Here is an 18,883-nt window from a genome sequence, read left to right as displayed (position 1 = left end):
AAGCTGTTTGAAGCAAACAGTCTTGCTCCTCTTACCCCCTGTGATGGGAATTCAATGTAGTATTGACCATATGATTTGAAAAGAATAAAGTAGTCCTCCCAAACCACAGAAGAATGTGTCAAGAAATGAAGCCACTAGATGTCAAAATTATTTGAGTACTATAAAGGGTTATTCCTTTAGCAGATCATTCCAGTCAAATCATAGAGGGGGGGTTCTCTGTTCCATGTATTTCAGGTTTACTGGGTTGGTCTCTTTGTTATCTGTGTGGAAATCTGAAGTGGGACCCTGAATGCACATTCAGAGCAGTGATGACACTGTGACAAAGGGGTGTTAGTACTCATTAGGGTATATGGAAGATGAGCCCCAAGATGCTTCTCCTGAAGGAGGAGAATAGAAAGGAGTGATGGGACTCTCGCCAATGTGCTCGGGGGGTGGCTGGCATCTGATGGAAGATTTCCAGAAGACGGCAGGCAGAAGGAGACGTGGCAAGAGCTCCTTTACAGCGACTTTTTGTGCTTTAGGGGTCAGAGCTCCAGAACGCTGTGGGTTCAGCTGTGTGTTTACCCTGGAGGTCCAATGACATGGAAAAATATTTTGGAGTATGTGTTTTGAGACTGCATCAAAGTTTTCAAGATACTCTGCAAAGCCTGACCCTGTAAAGCCTGACCTTCTAATCACCACAGATATTCTTCTGCCTCCAGTTTGAGTCAAATGGAATATGCCTGGGGACCTTGAAGAAGAGCTTTACTGCTGCCTTTACAATTTGTTCAGTGCTTCGATTTATTCAGATGTTAGAGGAGTCTAGGTTGTAGAAGCAGATGAAATAGATCTGTTTCAAGTCCCGTTACTAGTTGGCCTCAGGCAAGTCGCTGACTTTCTAAGACTCTGGCTTTTCAACTATAAAATTGAGGTAATGATTATAAATGTCTATCCTTATACTATAATCTCCATCAGGGCATGGCCCAAGTTTGTCCTTTTTTCATGGTTGTCCCTGATGCTTAGTACCATACCTGACAAATAATGTTAGCTATTGTTATTGCCATATAAATCATGTATAAAGATTAAACTGGGAAATGCCCTGAGAAGGAAGAGAATATTGTAACACAAATTTAAACCCACTTCCCAGGGATAAGGTGCTATAAAATTTGAGAATCTCTTAACTTCTGCCATTTTCCTGTTTTGGAATATTTTAGCTTGTAATGAAATGTACAGCATTTTGCCTCCCACTTTTATGTATAGAAAGAAGTCTCCTTTAATTTCTTTTCTGATGTAGGGAAGGGTAGGAATCTTATGATTCCAGACAGAAAATATTGTACTTCAGTTGACTTTGAAATGGGCTTCCATTCCATGAATATAATTAATCTAAAGAAGGTCAAACTCGTCAGGACTTGAGTGACAAAAACTCCTGAATTTATATTGGCACATGTGTCACATTGCCAGCCTCTTGGCACACAGAGTTCTTTAATCTGAGTTACTGGATTGGATTTGAAAATGATAGAGCTAGAGAATTTTTATAAAGGGCAGTGTCAAAAAATAAATTAAAAAAATGGAAAGATTTGATCTTTGGTAAAAAATGGTTTTATTTTCTGATGGGAAAAATAGGTCTACTAAAGATGAATCACACTTTAGGTTTCTCTTACTCACTCTGAACAGAGCCAGAGTAGAAATGTGAACAGGGAAGTCCGTTTTCATTATTAGTATGAGCCAAGAAATGGTTTAAGAACAGTGGTTGGAGCAATGCCTTTACAGTTTCACCTACGGTGATGATGAAGAAGACAATGTCATTTGCTGCTGTTATTGTAAGAGTCTCATAGTTAATAGTATCTCTATAGTTTTGATCGTGAGCTCACTTATTTTGGGCTAAGTATGCCAATTTAAAGAGACCAAGTGTACATTACGTTCTGTATATTCAGTCATAAAATTATGAACTATCACGTACCTGTTTTTAAAGTTATGCTTTAGTATTTGTCTTTCAAAGCAGGTATGCTTCATTTTTGGCCATGAATCTGGAGAAAAACTTGGTATTTAAAAATGGTGTTGGGTAAATCTTTTTAAGTGAATCTCCAGTTTAGCTTTTTTTTTTTTTAAATCCAAATATTCAGATATTTGTTTTATTTCAAGCAAGGTACACTCCTGGTTTGTTTACTTGGCTTTAGTCACAATTTCTCATCACACCAATGGTTTATATCTCTGAGATGGCAGGCTGTGCATTCTGTGTGATGTAAATGCTCTATGAGAGACATCAAACTTTAGCTTTGACCCCATCAGTCCCTCGGGTTAACGAACTGATCCACTAGTTCTCATGGCTAATTTAATGGGGATGTTGATAGTTAAATGGATGTCAGGTCCCTCATTCCATCTTTTTTCTCTGCTGGAGCAGAGTACCACCTGGGGACTGACTCCAAAGTGTTAAATTCAAATACATGCTGGAGGTTAGAGATGGTGGCAGTGACGAGCCCAGAACTAGGGTTATCACACAGTAGACCTGTTATTGACCCACCTCCAGGACAGTGGCAAGGACTAGCTCACGTCCTGGGCTGAGTGACTTCTTGGGATCTGTGAGCACATTTGAGGTTCAGGAAATCTCTCTTAGAGGTATATGCATACTTGCCAACATCTCCTCAAACATCTCAGGCATGTTCCCGTCTCAGGGCTTTTACACATACTCTTTCCTTGTCTAGAATGTTCTCTTCCAGGTATCTACCTGGCTTGCTCCTTCATTTCATTCAGGCCTCTGCTCAAATGTCACCTTCTACCCTAGTTAATACCCCTGCTCACCCTACGAAACCCTATTACTTTCCTTGCTTCCCTTATTACCATAGCATTTCACTGTCTCCTATGTCAGATTAAAAAAAATTTATTTATTTGTTTATTGTCTGTTTCCCCAAACTAGAATGTAAGCTTCATGAGGAATAGAACTTTGTCTGCTTTGTTTATTGCCATATTTCCAGTGCCTAGAATAGTACCTTAGATGAAATAGTATAGTTATTGATTACATGAATGAATTTCATATACCTTTGGATTAAGATCATCTTGAATGTACTAATCATACTCTGAGAAGGAGAGAGTCTGCTCTGTTTTCTACTTTCGTATTGATAAGTTCAAAAATCCATTTTATCAGTGAAAATAGGAGGTAAAGCATATATAATACACAGCCAACCTTGGTGAAGGAAAACTTGATGGGTAGACGTTCATTCACAGTTTAGAAATTTTTGCACAGTGAGGAAAACCAGTACTGTTAGAATAATCTTAAAAAGTTATGCTAAATAAGCGACAGTCAAGAACTAAGTTGATGTTCCACTGAAGTCCCCAAATTTACTCTTAATAGAGTATCAACTGTGTTTTAAACATGCCTTTAAACTAAGACTTCTAAAAATGTTTCCTTTATAGTTAAAATCCCATCTTAGTGTGTACTGCTAGGCATTTCTCTTTTTTTGACCCCAACAAATTCTATAAATTCCTTGCCTGGCTATGATTCAAAAAGAGCTCACAGATGAGAATGCTGAGGATAGATAATTTCAGCTTCTTTATCTGTCATGCTCATAACTGAACGCTCTAATGCCTAGTAAGACTTTAAAAATAAAAGACCAGCAACAAACAAGATTGTGGCACTTTTAGTAAGTTGAAAATTCAAATCAGATATATTAATAACCACACACACACATACACACACACACACACACACACACACACACACAGCTATCCTTTTGCAGGTAGGGGAAGGCCCTTGAAAAAGAGACACAGAGCGGGTCTGATAATTTACATAGCAGCTCCTGTTTATTTCATTACAAACTATTCTTTGAAGGTGGCCTGAAGTCAGATTGGTGTACCATGAATTCTTCTCTAAAGTGACTCTTCTTTGTTGAAATGGAGCTCATTAAATTTAATAAAGGTAAACTTGAAAAAGATGAGTTTATATGCATTCTTCTACTCCAAAAAAGACTGAACTTAGCTAATCATTCATGAATTTAGTTGAACAAACCAATTCAATCAGAAAGGAGCAAGACTGGTAAAAATCGGCCATTAAATGAATCTGCTCAATAAGTGCTCCTTTATCAGGCTAATAAAAATAGTATAACCTAGTTATGTAAAAATTTCTAGTATCTTGAGATCCAAGTTCAAAGTGAAGTAACATGCAAACTTCATAACTTCAGCTAACAGACCTCTCACCATGTTCTAACTAAACTATGTGAATGATGTAATTGCTCACAGCCCTGAATTACCTTTTTTCCTCTAGTCTGATAAAACATATGGATTTTTTTTAAAGCAGTACCCTTTCTCCTCTCTCATCTTGCCTGTAACAGATATAATGAATGAGTGAGAAGAATCAAAGAAACTTCTGGATCCGTCACAGTGGAGGCCAAACCATCACACTAGCAGCAGTAATCGGGATGGTCTGGGAATCATACCAGACCCTTGTTTGGTAACTTATTTGTGACTCCTAAATTGAAGCACTGCCTCACTCTTGACTTTTCATCAGTGATACTCGGAAGTATGGTTCTTAAGGAACAAATCTACATGATTGGCTCTCTAAGCTCTCTCTTCTGGCATCCCAAAGGAATGTCTGCATTCCCTTCAAAGATTCATAGGCTCTCAGCACTTAGAAACCCAGACCACTGCCCAGAGCAGAACGTAGTACCTTTTCTCGGTATTTCTTTTATTCTTTTCAGGGTGTATGGACACTTGGGATCCATACTTGAAAAATGCTTGGGATGAAATATAGGTGATCCAAGAATATTTTATCTTTTCTAAGCTGACCTCATTATTGAGGCCACTCAAAAGGCCAGAATGTATGGTTTCCAAGCCCAGTTTCATTTCCTATTTGCCTGCTTAAATTGTGAAAGGTTTTGGAGTGCCAGGAATTTGAGGGGACAAAAAGTCACAGAAGGGTGAACTTATCCTAGAGCCGGGGTGGACTGGATTCTCCTTACACTGCATCTTGATAGTGCTGTCTTGATGACAGATTTAAACACTCCTCTGGCTCCAAAGAACAAGTTGTGAGAGCTGGGTGGAAATGTCAGTTGAGACAGAAGAGTAGCAAACAGCTTTGTTTTCCTATAGTTGTGGTTTTACTTGGTGATGATGACACATGAAGATGAAAATGTGCAGCATGAACTCCAGTTGTTATCTGAGTGAGCATCTCTGCCAACACTGAAGGATATGTGTGGGTGTCACCTGCAAGCAAAAAGAGAGAGAAAGAAAAAGAGGCCCTGTTTCGGAAAGAAGAGCCAGTTAATCAAAGATCAACAAGTGGTGATGTTTATTTCATGAGCTTTATCTTTGATTTCCTTCTCCTCATTAATCTCCAAGTCTCAATTTTGTCTCTGGACTCAATATATAAGTGTCTGGTGATTGAGGAAGGGGTGGAAAAGGTGGGCTTGAACGGCATCATGGCCATTACTACAGTCATTTGGTCATTTTTTCATCTCCTGGGCCCATACTTAACATTTCATATGTTTGCTTCTAAATGGTATGCTAGCTTCTAACTTTTAAGAACCCGTGGCATGTTATACAAGGATAGACAAACTTGAGATTGCTGTTAGGGTCTCTTTTTCACTCCCAGACCTGTGCAACTGTTTCACTTGTTTCATGCTTCTTCCTTCTTCCTTCCTATTCATTTGTTCAATAACTATTCAATGAGCTCCTGCCCAGCTCTAAGAAGTGGGTAGGTACTGGGCACTAGCGTGGCAGCAAACATGGACATTATTATGTCCATACTTACTACATGTAAAAGGTAGACTTCGTATAGCCCTTCTCTTTCTTCTTCTTTAAATACCCTCTTCTGGAGAACCACTTAGTCTTAATTATGGGCTCGGACCTTCATGTGGCTATTTGATGGCCTCTCTTCTGTTAATTTGCCTGAAATTTATTTCTTTGAGATGTTTTTATTCTATATTTCTAGCACTTTTAAGGTCTTAGATGAGGCATTGACAAACTTCAGCTGGAAAGGTCCAGATAGTAAATATTTTAGGCTTTGCAACCTCATGATCTTTTGCAGCTACTCAACTCTGCCACTGTAGTGCAAAAGCAGCCATAGACAATATGTAAACAAATGAGCATGTCTGTGTTCTGATAAACCTCTATCTGTAGACATTGATATTTGAATTTCATGTAGCTTTCATATGTTACACAATATGAGTATTCTTTTGATTTTTTCCCAACCACTTATATGTGTAAAATCCGTTCTCAGCTCATGGCAGTTCTAAGGCAGGCTGTGGGCTGGATTTGTCCTGCAGGTTGCAGTTTGCTGACTTAACCCATGCCCCAATTTTAGTTGCATTCATGTTTTTGAGTTACAGCCACCATCTGCATTTTTAGGGAAGCAATCAGTTTGGATGTATAAAAAGGTTTCTGGGGAGTGGTGAATGTTAAGCATCTGTTTTGAAAGAAGAACATGGATCATTCAAGAAGAAGGAAGAAGAAACTTCATCTAAGGGAAAGTCATTTTAGGTAGAAGAAATAGGAAATTAAGAGTCAAGATGAGGAGACGCGGTTTGAATCATGATGGAGTCCCCTGTACATTATTGCTAAACTAAAAATCTTGGGAATTGTGGCCACTCTTCTCTCACGTCCAGTTTGCCGTTTCTCCTCTTTTCTAAGCATCAAATCCTTTTAATCTCCAAAGAGACAAAGCAGATTTTGAGTCACAGCAGGTAGGGGGGAAAATATGGCCTTGTTTAATGTAATGAACAGGACCACTTTCATGGTGAACTCTTCTCACTTGGCACAATCAAATCAGTGTGGGGAAGGTGCAGCAGAGATCAGAAGCAGCTGTCCCAGAATTGGCCTCCTACTTTCTGCCCATCATCCACAATTTCAATATTCAGTTGGATGCCATTTTATAGGTGACCAAGAGTAAACACCCCCCTGGAATCCAAACTTTCACGGGGAACTGGTGAAATCGGTTTTACTCAGGTAAGAAGGACACTGACCTGGCCCTTACCATTCCCTCATCTCCATTCCTGGCTCTTGTCTACAGCTGCTGGTTACACCCCAGGTACGAATAGTCTTTGGAAGCAGTCCAGCATCTGTGGGTACCGTAAGCCATACACCCATTCACACCATCTGGGCAATTTAAAAATAGAGCCAAATGGAGCATTTAGCCTGATCTGTCCAGCCAAGATCAGGAAATTGCTTCTAAAAGGTCAGATGATTAAGATCATTGTGCCAATAGTCTAGGATGTCACTAATGAATAAAAATTCTGGCAGAATGAATTTATCCTGACTTTTTATATGGCATTCAAGTTCTGGGTCTACATGAGCCTCAGGAAGCCAAGATTTTTCTTTTCCATGATGTAGGGTCACTGTGTATATTTATGTGTTGTATGCCCTGCACAGGGCCCCTAGCCAAGGCGGGTGGAAGGGGCTGAAATCCCTTAAGCTACTCACCTGCAAGAGCTATGTCTACCTGGACAGAGTGCCTTTCTCTATTGCCCACACATATGGACTGCTGAAGTCCTGACAGAATGCTTGCCTTTCTGCTACTTGGTGAGTGGGTTCTTTATAGAATAAATCAGATCCTCATTCTCAAAACAGGAATTAAAATCAGCAGAAAAAAAAGAATTGTTCTTAATACCATACGAATTTCTCTCTTGGGTCCCTTCTTTAGTCTTTTCTGCACAGTTTAATTCAGTTGGTTGGTTTACCCTGAAATACTTATTGGTAAGGGGAGGGTGGTTTAGGAGTAATGTGAGAAGAAACTTTCTGGCTTAGATCTCAGAGGAAGAAACCTGACCTGGAGAGCACCAGGATTGGAGTTAGTTCCTGGGCTGTCCTTGGAACTTCTCTGTTAATGGCAAGAAAGTACTCTTATTTTGTAGTTTTCAGTAAATGAAGGGCTTGGACTAAATAACCTCAAGTCCGATACCTATAATAGGTATTGGTATAACCATACTCCTGATTATAACTCTGCCAAAAATATCATCCCCAAATAAATGTTATTGTTTTGGGGTTTTGCCCATTACCACATTCCTGTTTTATAGATATAAATATTTTATGTTTGATATTTTTCAATAAGGATTATTTGAATAAACCTATAATTTCTTATAACTTTTAAGTTCAATAATTTATCTTAAAGGTTTCCATCACTTTCTCTTAAGAAAACAGTGAATTTTATTTATACAGTTAGGTCAGAAATCTTGAAAAAATGTTAGAACTTGTGGATTTTTTGTGTGAATTTAATCTGAAGAGCACCTTCACATTATAACACAAGAGATTATTACATCATTTTTAGAGTTTGTCATTTTTTAAATAATAAACTTCTTGACGACATAAACTGTACATTATTTAGCCTTCCATGGCGAACTATTATCTTGAATGTGATAGGTGCTCAGCACATCTTTTTTTGTTGTTAATGCTTTTTATTTTATATTATTATTTTATTTTATTTTATTTTATTTTGAGAGAGTGAGAGAGCAAGTGAGAGTATGCCTGTTCAGGGGACAGTCAGAGGGAGAGGGAGAGGGAGAGGGAGAGAGAGAGAGAGAGAGAGAGAGAGCGAGAGAGAGAGAGAGAGAGAGAGAGAAAGAGAGAGAGAATCCCAAGCAGGCTCGCACTATCAGCACAGAGCCCAATGTGGGGCTCAAACTCACAAACCATGAAATCATGACCTGAGGCAAAAATCAAGTCAGATGCTTAAGTGACTGAGCCACCCAGGTACCCCACTCAGCACATCTTAATTGAATGAATAAATGGATGGATGAATGAACATCTTTTATTTGATAAATATCTGCAAGCTGTTTTGGTCTTTGACAGATTAGATGAACTAGCAACTATGAAAGGACTTGGGAAAATTAAAGACTACTGATAAAGATTTAGCATTTCATAAATTGTTGAAATGTATTGTATTCTACTAATATGTACGTTTTCAGACATTGTTTAGAAATTCAGAAGCAAAACCCATTTCCCCTTCCTTGGCAACAAACAGAACTCTAATTGTGTTCAGGTATCTACCCCCACTGTGCTTCTGGGGCATTCCAGGGAGTGGATAATGATTGATTTAAGCTGGAATAGTGGTCCTATCTTCTCATTAGTGACTGTTTTAAGCATGGACATGTGACAACATTCTGACCAAGAGCCAAGGCAGTGTGTTCTAAGGGGGCTCTGGGAAATTTTTTTCCTGGCTCTTTAAAAGAGGTTTGTGGAAATAAACAGTCTCTTTTCTGCTACAGAGTGTTGTGTCTGTAGGAGACATCTGGAACAGTCATTTTAGGACTGTGAGGAGAGTTAGCCTGAAAAGAACATGCTGAGAGACACAGAGCAGGAAGAGAGGAGGGACCTGGGTTCTGATGACATCGTTGAGCTGCAGAAAGAACCAACACTGAAGCTGTTCTTCCTTCAACTTCTTGTTGTGTGAAACAATAAATACCTTTTCTATTTAAGGCATTTGAGTTGGCTTTTCTGTTTCATGAAGCTTAAAGCATTTAACTAGTAACTCGTTATGCTTATTGATGTTCATAAACACTCAGATTATATTACTTGGTATACACAGAACTTGACTCACTAGTATCTTGCCTTGTTGACATGTTCAATAATTAGTTTATGGTAACCATGAATAACTAAATGTTATACTAAATGTATACTCATGGCAGTATTTGTATCTGCTGGCATGTGAAACTCGAGAAACCTGTTGCCTTGAACACACTCCTACTGGGTGCTGTAGATTATGGAACAGCAGAAGATACAAGAGCCTCACGAGAGATCAGTGAGACTTAACTGATAAGAAGGAGCCCCTCCTAGAAAGAGTCTGAGGAATATATAGTTATATTTTGAAAAAAAAAATATATATGTTAAAACACAGGAACATTGGTTTTCTTCCTTAAAGTGTAGGAAGCTACACACCAGTAAAATCTTCCCAGATTTTTTTTAGCTGAGTAGTCTCTTTTTACCTCTGTTTCTTTCTCTCTCTTTCTTTCTTCCTCTTTCTTTCTTTTACCTTTTTATGATTTTATTGTCAATAATTGTTTTCTATTACATAAACATGTCAAAATGGAAGTTTTTGACACTGTCTTTAAAAAAAAAATTAACATTTATTTTTGAGAAAGAGAGAGACAGAGCATGAGTGGGGGAGGGGCTGAGAGGGAGGGAGACATAGAATCCAAAGCAGGCTCCACGCTCTGAGCTGTCATCACAGAGCCCAATGCGAGGCTCGAACTCATGGACTGCTAAATCATGACCTGAGCTGAAGTCAGATGCTTAACTGATTGAGCCACCCAGCTGCCCCTACATTGTTTCTTTTTCTTTTTAAATATAATTTATTGTCAAGTTAGCTAACATACAGTGTATACAGTGTGCTCTTGGCTTTGGGAATAGAATCCAGTGATTCATCACTTACATAGGACATCCACTGCTCATCCCAATAAGTGCCCTCCTCAATTCCCAACACCCATTTTCCTTCCCCTCCTCTCTGAAACCCCCTCCCCCATAAACCCTCAGTTTGTTCCCTTTATTTAAGAGTCTCTTGGGGCGCCTGGGTGGCTCAGCTGGTTAAACGTCTGGCTTCGGCTCAGGTCATGATCTCACGGTTCATGGGTTTGAGCCCCATGTCGGGCTCTGTGCTGACAGCTAGCTCAGAGCCTGGAGCCTGCTTCAGATTCTGTGTCTCCATCTCTCTCTGACTCTCCCTTGCTCGCACTGTCTCTCTCTGTCTCTCAAAAATAAATAAAAAACATTAAAAAAAGAAGTCTCTTATGTTTTGTCTTCCTCTCTGTTTGAAACTATTTTTAATGCTCCTTAAACTCCAGGGACCAATAGGAGAGAGAAGTCATAGTATGTGTAAAAACAATAAGTATTTTAAAAATATATTAAATTTAAAAATTCAAAATATACTTTATTAAAAAAATAAATTTAAAAATTACATTGTTAATTTAGACCAGCAGATTAAAAGAAAAAAAAAAACAAAACCACTCCCATTTTTCTTGTACTGAAATCTTATCAAAAAATCAAAGAAGGTTTGTTTACTGGGCTTAACCCTGATTATTCCAGTCTCTCTTAGTTTCTGGCAGTGGCTACTCAGGTAACACTGATCTGCCTTGGAAGGACACATTAACTTCTAGAGTGCCCTTTGGGATCTCCTGGAAGAAGCCTTGTGTCCCATGAAGAGAATGCAAGCTGAGCAAACATATGTTCAGCAATAGAGACTGAGAAGGACAGAGAGGTTTAACACATAGTCTTGCTCTCAGAAATTTACTATCTGGTTGGGTAAATAACTGGTCATAACCTAAGCTCCAATTAAATGATATACAATTCAAATTTAGAGGTGAAAGATCATGGTGGACTGGAATTTCAGATCTGGCTCTGGACTGGAACGAATGTTACTGTATATATGTCTTTTCAAACTTGTGTGAAGTAGAATTGCTTTGAGGAGGAGTGTTTGCACTTTTAATTTTTAGAAATATTGTCAATTTGCTTTGCATACTGATAAATACTCCCATCAGTCATGTGCGAGAGAGCCTGTTATCCTATTTATTCTCAATACTTTTGATCTTTGCCAATTTGATAGCTTAAAGTGATCATCATTGAGTTACTTTGCGTTTCCTTTTTGGTGAATCAGATTCATTATCTTTTCATACGGCTGAGTTGTTTATATCTCATTTTTTGTGAACTGTCTATTCACATTTTTTGTCCATTTTTTTTCAGCTGTACTATTGCTTTTAATGTAGGATTTCTTTAAGGAAACTAGCTGTTTGCTTGTAACTCCTTCATTTTAGTGATGAGCAGATAGATGTAAGCTCCTCATCAATATCTACAAAAGTCATTCTGTGCCTGCACTGAACTTGGCACCGAAGTTAGAACAGCCCTGTCCTCGGGAAGCTTCTGGGCTATGGGAGACACAGTATCAGTCCCATGTTTGTTTGGTCTGTTATAAACCAGGCATAGGGAGGTTTTGGAACTCAAGGGTGTGGTCCCACCTAACCCATGGGAGGAGTTGGGAGACTCAGGAAAGTATTCGTGGAACACGTGACACCAGCTGAATCTTAAAGAACAAGGGGGACTTAACCAGATCCCAGAGAAAGAATTTACATTTTAGGTAGAGAGACCAACTTGTGCAAAAACACAAGCATGGGGCCTTTGAGGAGTTCAGCATATGATTTCAGAGTGGCTGGAGAGCAGTTTAGTGTGGGAGAATGTAAGAGGTGAGACTAGCAGTGCGTCTGGCATCATATTAGGACAGACCCACGACAAGGAATTTGGAGTTTATCCCAAGGACACTGGAAATATATTTAAATATATATTTTTAAGTCTTCATTTTAAATTATTATAATATATACTTTAATAACCTTACACTATGGAAACCACAAAGTGAAAACTAAAGGTCTTCCTCTTCCTTGTCCTCTCTGCCATAGTACTAGTCTTCATTTTTTTTAGTTTCTATTTATTTTCATAACTCTAAATATGTGTATATTCATATCTCTTGATTTATTAAACTTAAGAGCACTTACATACTTTCCACAGTGACAGATGAAGAATCTAGCTCATTTTCACTAACTCCCACCCTCCCAACTTTTTGGAAGTTTTAAGCATACGAAGGACCCAATTAGATTTGCATTTTGGAAAGATAATTTGCTAGGGTACAAAGGTTGGTTTGGTAGCTGTCGTAGTAAGTCAAACAAGAATGTGGGGTGGAGGAGGGTTCGTGGAAGGTGCTCAGGAAGGTTAAGATGGTGGCTGATTAGGAGTTATTGGAGGGAGGGAGAGAGCTGCTCTCTGGGTGCTGACTGGTGCTATGGCAGGTGGTACTTGTACTCCTAGACGGGGATGTAGGAAGAGAGAGTGATTTTAGCAGGGAAGAAAGATAATGAATTTCACTTTGGATATGTGAGTTTGACATGTTTCCGGGAATCCAGGTAGAGATACCTTCTGAGGCAGCTGGCCATTGAGGTGTGGCACTCAGGAGTCAGACCTGGGCCAACAGATAGATTTTGATTCAGGCATCAATCTACAGTCTATTCATTTTCTCATTTGTTCCCTCAATACATATTTGTTTCATGCCTTCTAAGAGCTACATGTTGGGTAGAAAATAATGACAGCAGACAAATTTTCTTCTCAAAGAGCTTTCAAAAAGGTGGGAGATAGACAATAACACATAAACTTACAAAAATTATGCATAATTACAGATTGAGGTAGGTGCTATGAAGAAAAGAATAGGGTTTATGAGATAGAATAACAGCATAAAACAAAATTAGACAAGGGGGACACGGGAGAAATTATGCACAGGTAAGGCAACTCTATACCTAGACCTGGAGGGTGGCAAGCATTAAGGAGATTTTGAACAGAGGGCCTTTTTAAGTTGAAGTCATGGGCAGGCCTAATCTTCATGGAGCTCAAAGTGTACTAACTAATGGTGGCTCCACTAAATACCTCAACATCATAAATCAAGACAACAAGTGTTAATCAATATGTTCTATTCTCCTATGAGACAAATTTCATGATGACAAAATAGAAAAATATGTGTAAAGACTGAGAGTAAACTATGGACTACAGCTGAATTCAGTTATCACATATGGCTGGTCTCCTGTTAATGAGCTAAAACGTCTGGATGAGCAGTAAAATTAAGACACATATCATGCTCTGTTTCTTGAACTGGGTGCTGGTTATTATTTGCTCTGAAAATTCACTGGGCTGTACATGTATGATTTGTGTACTTTCCGTATTGTTACACTGTAGCAAAGAGTTTTTAAAATTTATTGTATGCTTATGCCATAATTCTATTTTTCTTGTTCTTATTTCAGCACAAATCATACATGTTATAATAAAGATTCAAACACAATTTGTGTGTCATTGATTGTCATGTTGATGAGACAACTTATCTGTGTTCATTGTAATTCTTTGTCTCAGTTGAGATGATGCCTTGATCTCAAATGTTCAGAAAGTAGTCTGTAGAGAAATTAGTTACAGGACTACTTATAGGTGAATCTTCTTCATATTCATTTTTTTATACTTTATTAAAATGTCACTTTTGTTGCATTTTTCACATGTGGTTACTTTTCATTTAGAAAAATAATTTACTTTAAAAAATGTTTTCAATTTATTTTATAAAGAAAATAGCCATGTTTAGACCTATTTATTTTTATAATAAATAAAAGTAATAGTCCATAACAAATAACGGTAGCCAGAACAAATACAGAAGTAATTTCATTTTCTAACAAGAACATAATTTGTTTTTTATTTGAGGATCTTCTGTTATTTCACTTCATTCCTCTAATGGATTCTCTGTCTTGTCTAAGCTAAGGCTAACTGCTTTAACAGTATTTAGTTGGCATTCCCATCATGTATTCAAAAGCAGTTGTAAGGTCAAATTTGCTATCTGTTCCATGAGGACTTCTGTCTTTTGACAGATCCATAAAATACAGTGTATAATCTTTGAATTTTTTCAAAGGAAGTTCACACTTAGCATATTTGAGGTCCTTTCTCATATACTGCCAAATGCAACCAATGAATCATATGTGACCTCTGTATTTTGGGCCAAAATTCTGGCTTATCTACATTTTTCTTTCTAACCATGTTAGTGTCATTCTCATGGGTTTTTTTTTGACAATTGAAAAAATTTATTAAAATAAAATTGCTTTAGGGTCTCCTGGGTGGTGTAGTCAGTTAGGCATCTAACTCTTGATTTCAGCTCAGGTCATGACCCCAGGGTTGTGGGCTTGAGAACCCCATCAGGCTCTGCACTGTCAGCACAGATTCTCTCTCTCTTCCTCTGCCCCTCTACCGCTAGTCCACGTGCACAAACATATATGCACACACGCATCCACACTCTTTCTCTCCAAAAATAAAATAAAATAGAATAAAATTGTTTTCTTTCTCTTAAAGATTTAAATAAATGGTATTAATATTTTTATAAATATTACATACTTTGCAATTCCACCATGTAATGCCCATTTAGTTGCCCTTGTAAGTATGGTAGATACTAAGATGTGAGGTCCAGATCCCTTGCAGAATCAATGTCTCATTTCTGAGCTGCTAGAGTGCTTACTTCAGATGGCGCCATTTCTGGGAATTGCTCTCTGCTTTACCCAGAGATATGCCTATACCTTGGAATAGACTTTGTTCCATGGAGAGTCAGTTTGGAGGTTGCCACTGTTGGGACAATTCAACAGGACCATCCACCCCTGTTCCAGAACTTCTAGTAGAATTGACTGAAGCTTTTGTTTTAACTGTAACTGCATCACAGTTCAATTTCTTCATGTGCCCAGTCCATAGTTCACATGAGAGTTCACTCTTGGTGTTGTACATTTCATGGGTTTTGACAAATATATAGTGACATGTGCTCATTATAATATACAAAATAGTTTCGCTATGCTAAAAAAATTTGCTGCATTCTACTATCATCCTTACCTTCCCCAAGGTCTTGGTTATCTGACTATTTTTGAGCTAAAGATGTTACTTCATACATTTCAATGTAAAGAAGAAAAAGGATTACATTTATTCTAAAAGAGAAGAAAATTTTAAGTCTGACAGAATGGTCAGCAGTGTTCTTTAGGAAAGATAGGGATGTAATCAGCTCTTCAGATTTAGCAAGTGGGGCCTTGCTAAGACTAGTTGCAGTGAAACAGTGGAGCTGGATGTGAATCCAGCAGGAAAAATTGTGATCAGATAGTGAAAAATGGGAGATCAAGAGAGTAGAATTTCTGGCAAGAAGTTTTCTTCTGAAAAGAAGCTTCTTGACAACTGAGCTCCTTTATTAGTCTGGGATCTCCTTGATGGTATCTCCAAAGTTTAGCACACTATGTAGTAACTGGTCCATGACAGTCTCTCAAATGTTGTTGACTAGAGAGCAAGAGGAAAGGAAAGTTTTGTTGTTGTAAGAAGGCAAAAATTTAAGGGATGCCTAGGTGGCTCAGTCAGTTGTGTGTCCGACTTCAGCTCAGGTCATGATCTCAGAGTCAGTGAGTTTGAGCCCCACATCAGGTTCTGTGCTGACAGCTCAGAGCCTGGAGCCTGCTCTGGATTCAGTCTCCCTCTCTCTCTAACCTTGCCCTGCTCATGCTCTGTTATGTTTCTCAAAAATAAATAAACATTAAAAAAATTTTTTTTAAAAAGAAGGCAAAATTTTAATCTGCTTAAGTAAAGAGGGCAGCTAATAGAAAGGAAGAAATGAGAGCTGAAGGAATAAGAGAAAGTCGTAGATGATGAAAGATCTCAACTAAGGTGGAGTAGTATGCTGGGAAAGCAGATCTAGGGGTAGGTGGGGCACTGAATCTTGACCTGGAGAGTGATTCTGGTTGTCTTTCACACATATATATGTGTACAGCATGCCATGAGCATCCATTATATTTAGAATGTGGAGACAGGTCATTTCAACCATCTATTCCTGATCTTTTTGCTGCACTATGCACTAAATAGACTGAGTGGGATTTGTTTTCTGCAAAGCAAGCTCTTCAGTTATTCTCTTGGTACAAAATGCACAGGATGACTTGATGTCAGAAAGACAAAGACAAATCATCAGAGTTTGCACTATATTTCTTTTATGTGTGGACAGAGCTATTCCCTACAGGGGATCAGTTGGTTCTCTGAGGGTCGTTGCCTACACCTTCAACTAGCACCCAAAGATGCCTTTGTTTTCATTATGTTATCTAATGATATGTAACAAACCATCCCAAACTTAATGGCACAAAACAACAGTGTAATAATAATAATAGTAATAATAATTATATAATAATTATTATTATATTATTATATCTTATAGTTTGAAAGTTGACTGGTTCCACTTGGTGATCTTCACTTTGGTCTCTGAAGCTCCTTGAAAACTTGAAAGCTTCCAGGCTTTCCATCTTGAAAGATTCTCATGTAGTCTGTCAGCTAATAGTGTCTGGCTAGGAATTCAGGAAGTGCTATTAGCTAGAGGCTGTTGGCCTACATGGAACCTTTCTTTATGGCTAATATTCCTAACAGTGTGGCAACTGGGGGCCAAGGGCAAGGATCCCTTAAGAGATTCAGCAGAAACAGTTTGCCTTAGACCAACCCGTCTTCAAGGGGAGAAGAATTAAACTCTCTCTCAAGGTGGGAGGAGGGGCAAATAATTTTAAAATAGCCATATCTGAAATCCCAAATCAACAACAATGCATGAAACAAAGCATGACAAAGTGGAAAGGGTATAACATTTGGAATCAGGAGACCTGACTTAGTGAATAATTTGCTCTACATGATCATTTTAATATTCTATACTCTTTTTTTAAGTGTAGTTTAAAAAATTTATTTTCAGAGAGAGAGCAGGGGAGGGGCAGAGGAAGAGGGAGAGATAGAATCTTAAGCAGGCTCCACCACTCAGGGGTCAGTCCCACAACCGTGACATCATGACCTGAGCCAAAATCAAGAGTCAGGAGCTCAATCGATTGAGCCACCCAGACACCCCAGCATTCTATATTCTCTTAAGCTTGGAAGTGAAGATGTCAGAAGAAAATGTCAGTGTTTTCTGGAAATCCTTCATCTGCATTCATAATCTCAGTAGCCTGTATTACCTCTGAATTCCTTCTAAATGTCATGTATATATGTGTAGCTTTCATATGTTGACATTCAAGAAGCTAATAGTTGGGGTGCCTGGGTGGCTCAGTCAGTTGAGCTACTAACTCTTGATTCTTGATTTTGGCTCAGATCATGATCCCAGGGTCCTGGGATCTAGCCCCACACTGGGATTCTGTACTCAGTGTAGAGCCTCTGCCCCTTTCCCTTGCTTACACACAATGTCTCCCTCTTTCTCTTAAAAAAAAAAAAGGCCAATGGTCGGATTTTTGATAGTAATGTATGGCCAATGTTTAGAGAAAGCTTAAAAGTACCAAGCACTTTAGCATGTGCATTATATACATGGTTTTATCCAATCTTCACAACTTTTCTATGTGATTGGCTTTATTATTATTTGGTTCATTTTAGATGCAATGAAACTAAGGCTTTGAGAATTTAAATGGGTTGTCAAAGATTCAGACTCAAGGAATTTATTTCCAGAACACATTCTTAATCATTTTGCTTTACGTGGTCTCTTTCAACTTTTTGCAAGTCCTCAGTGTTCATGACTTGTGGTAATATGCAATTGTTCTTATATGTGAACCTGAGTATACTAAGAACTGCTTGGATATTGCAGGTTCTAAAGTGCTTAGCACTGACAGCCCCTTCACATTTTTACTAGCAACTAGATAGTCAAATTCTTTCAACCTTCTTTGAACAAGACTCTGGGGCTTGGGGATATGGTATGCATGCATACCAATGGGCTAATGAGCAGATTCTGACCTGACTCGGCCTGAATTTTTATTTTCTCTTCTTACGTATCTGAATCCACATCATCCTCTATCAGTAATTAATATAGCCATTGCTACCATCCAACCTCAGTCTCTTTCTCCTTGGGCAGTTGGCAACAATAATAAGGACACACTCTGTAACTCTTGGAAGACTTTCCAAAGATGGAATGGGCTGACGAGGCAGGCAAGGGGTTTCTCATCTCTGAAGTTAAGAGCGCTGGATAATCATTTGTCAAGTATGTAGGAATTAAATAAGTAAGTAAATAAATAAGACCATGGTGCTAGGAACCATAGTGCTAGGCAGAGTGTTAAGCATCTTAAATACATAACCTCCTATCTTCATGATATCCCTGAACACTGTCTATTTTCAGCATTTTTCAGTTGAGGGAACGGAGACCCAGGGTGGTTAAGTAACTTGTCTAAGGCCATGTGATAAGAAATGGCAAAGCCAACTATTTCATCCAGCTTCAAAGCTTCTCTTTTCACTAGTGCTCATGTCAATTTCACTATGGGCTATGTGCTTAGACCATCCTGACCTTAAGAGCTCTTCTAATTCAGAGATTCTACAAGTCTGTAAACTTTTGTGTCAAAGCATGGTAGCAAAGGGAGATGAAATAATACTGTATGAGGTTTCCTTCCCACTTGTTTATCTT

This window comes from Suricata suricatta, chromosome 3, assembly GCF_006229205.1.
Source record: "Suricata suricatta isolate VVHF042 chromosome 3, meerkat_22Aug2017_6uvM2_HiC, whole genome shotgun sequence".
Lineage (NCBI taxonomy): Eukaryota > Metazoa > Chordata > Mammalia > Carnivora > Herpestidae > Suricata > Suricata suricatta.
Note: the sequence above shows the minus strand (reverse complement) of the source record.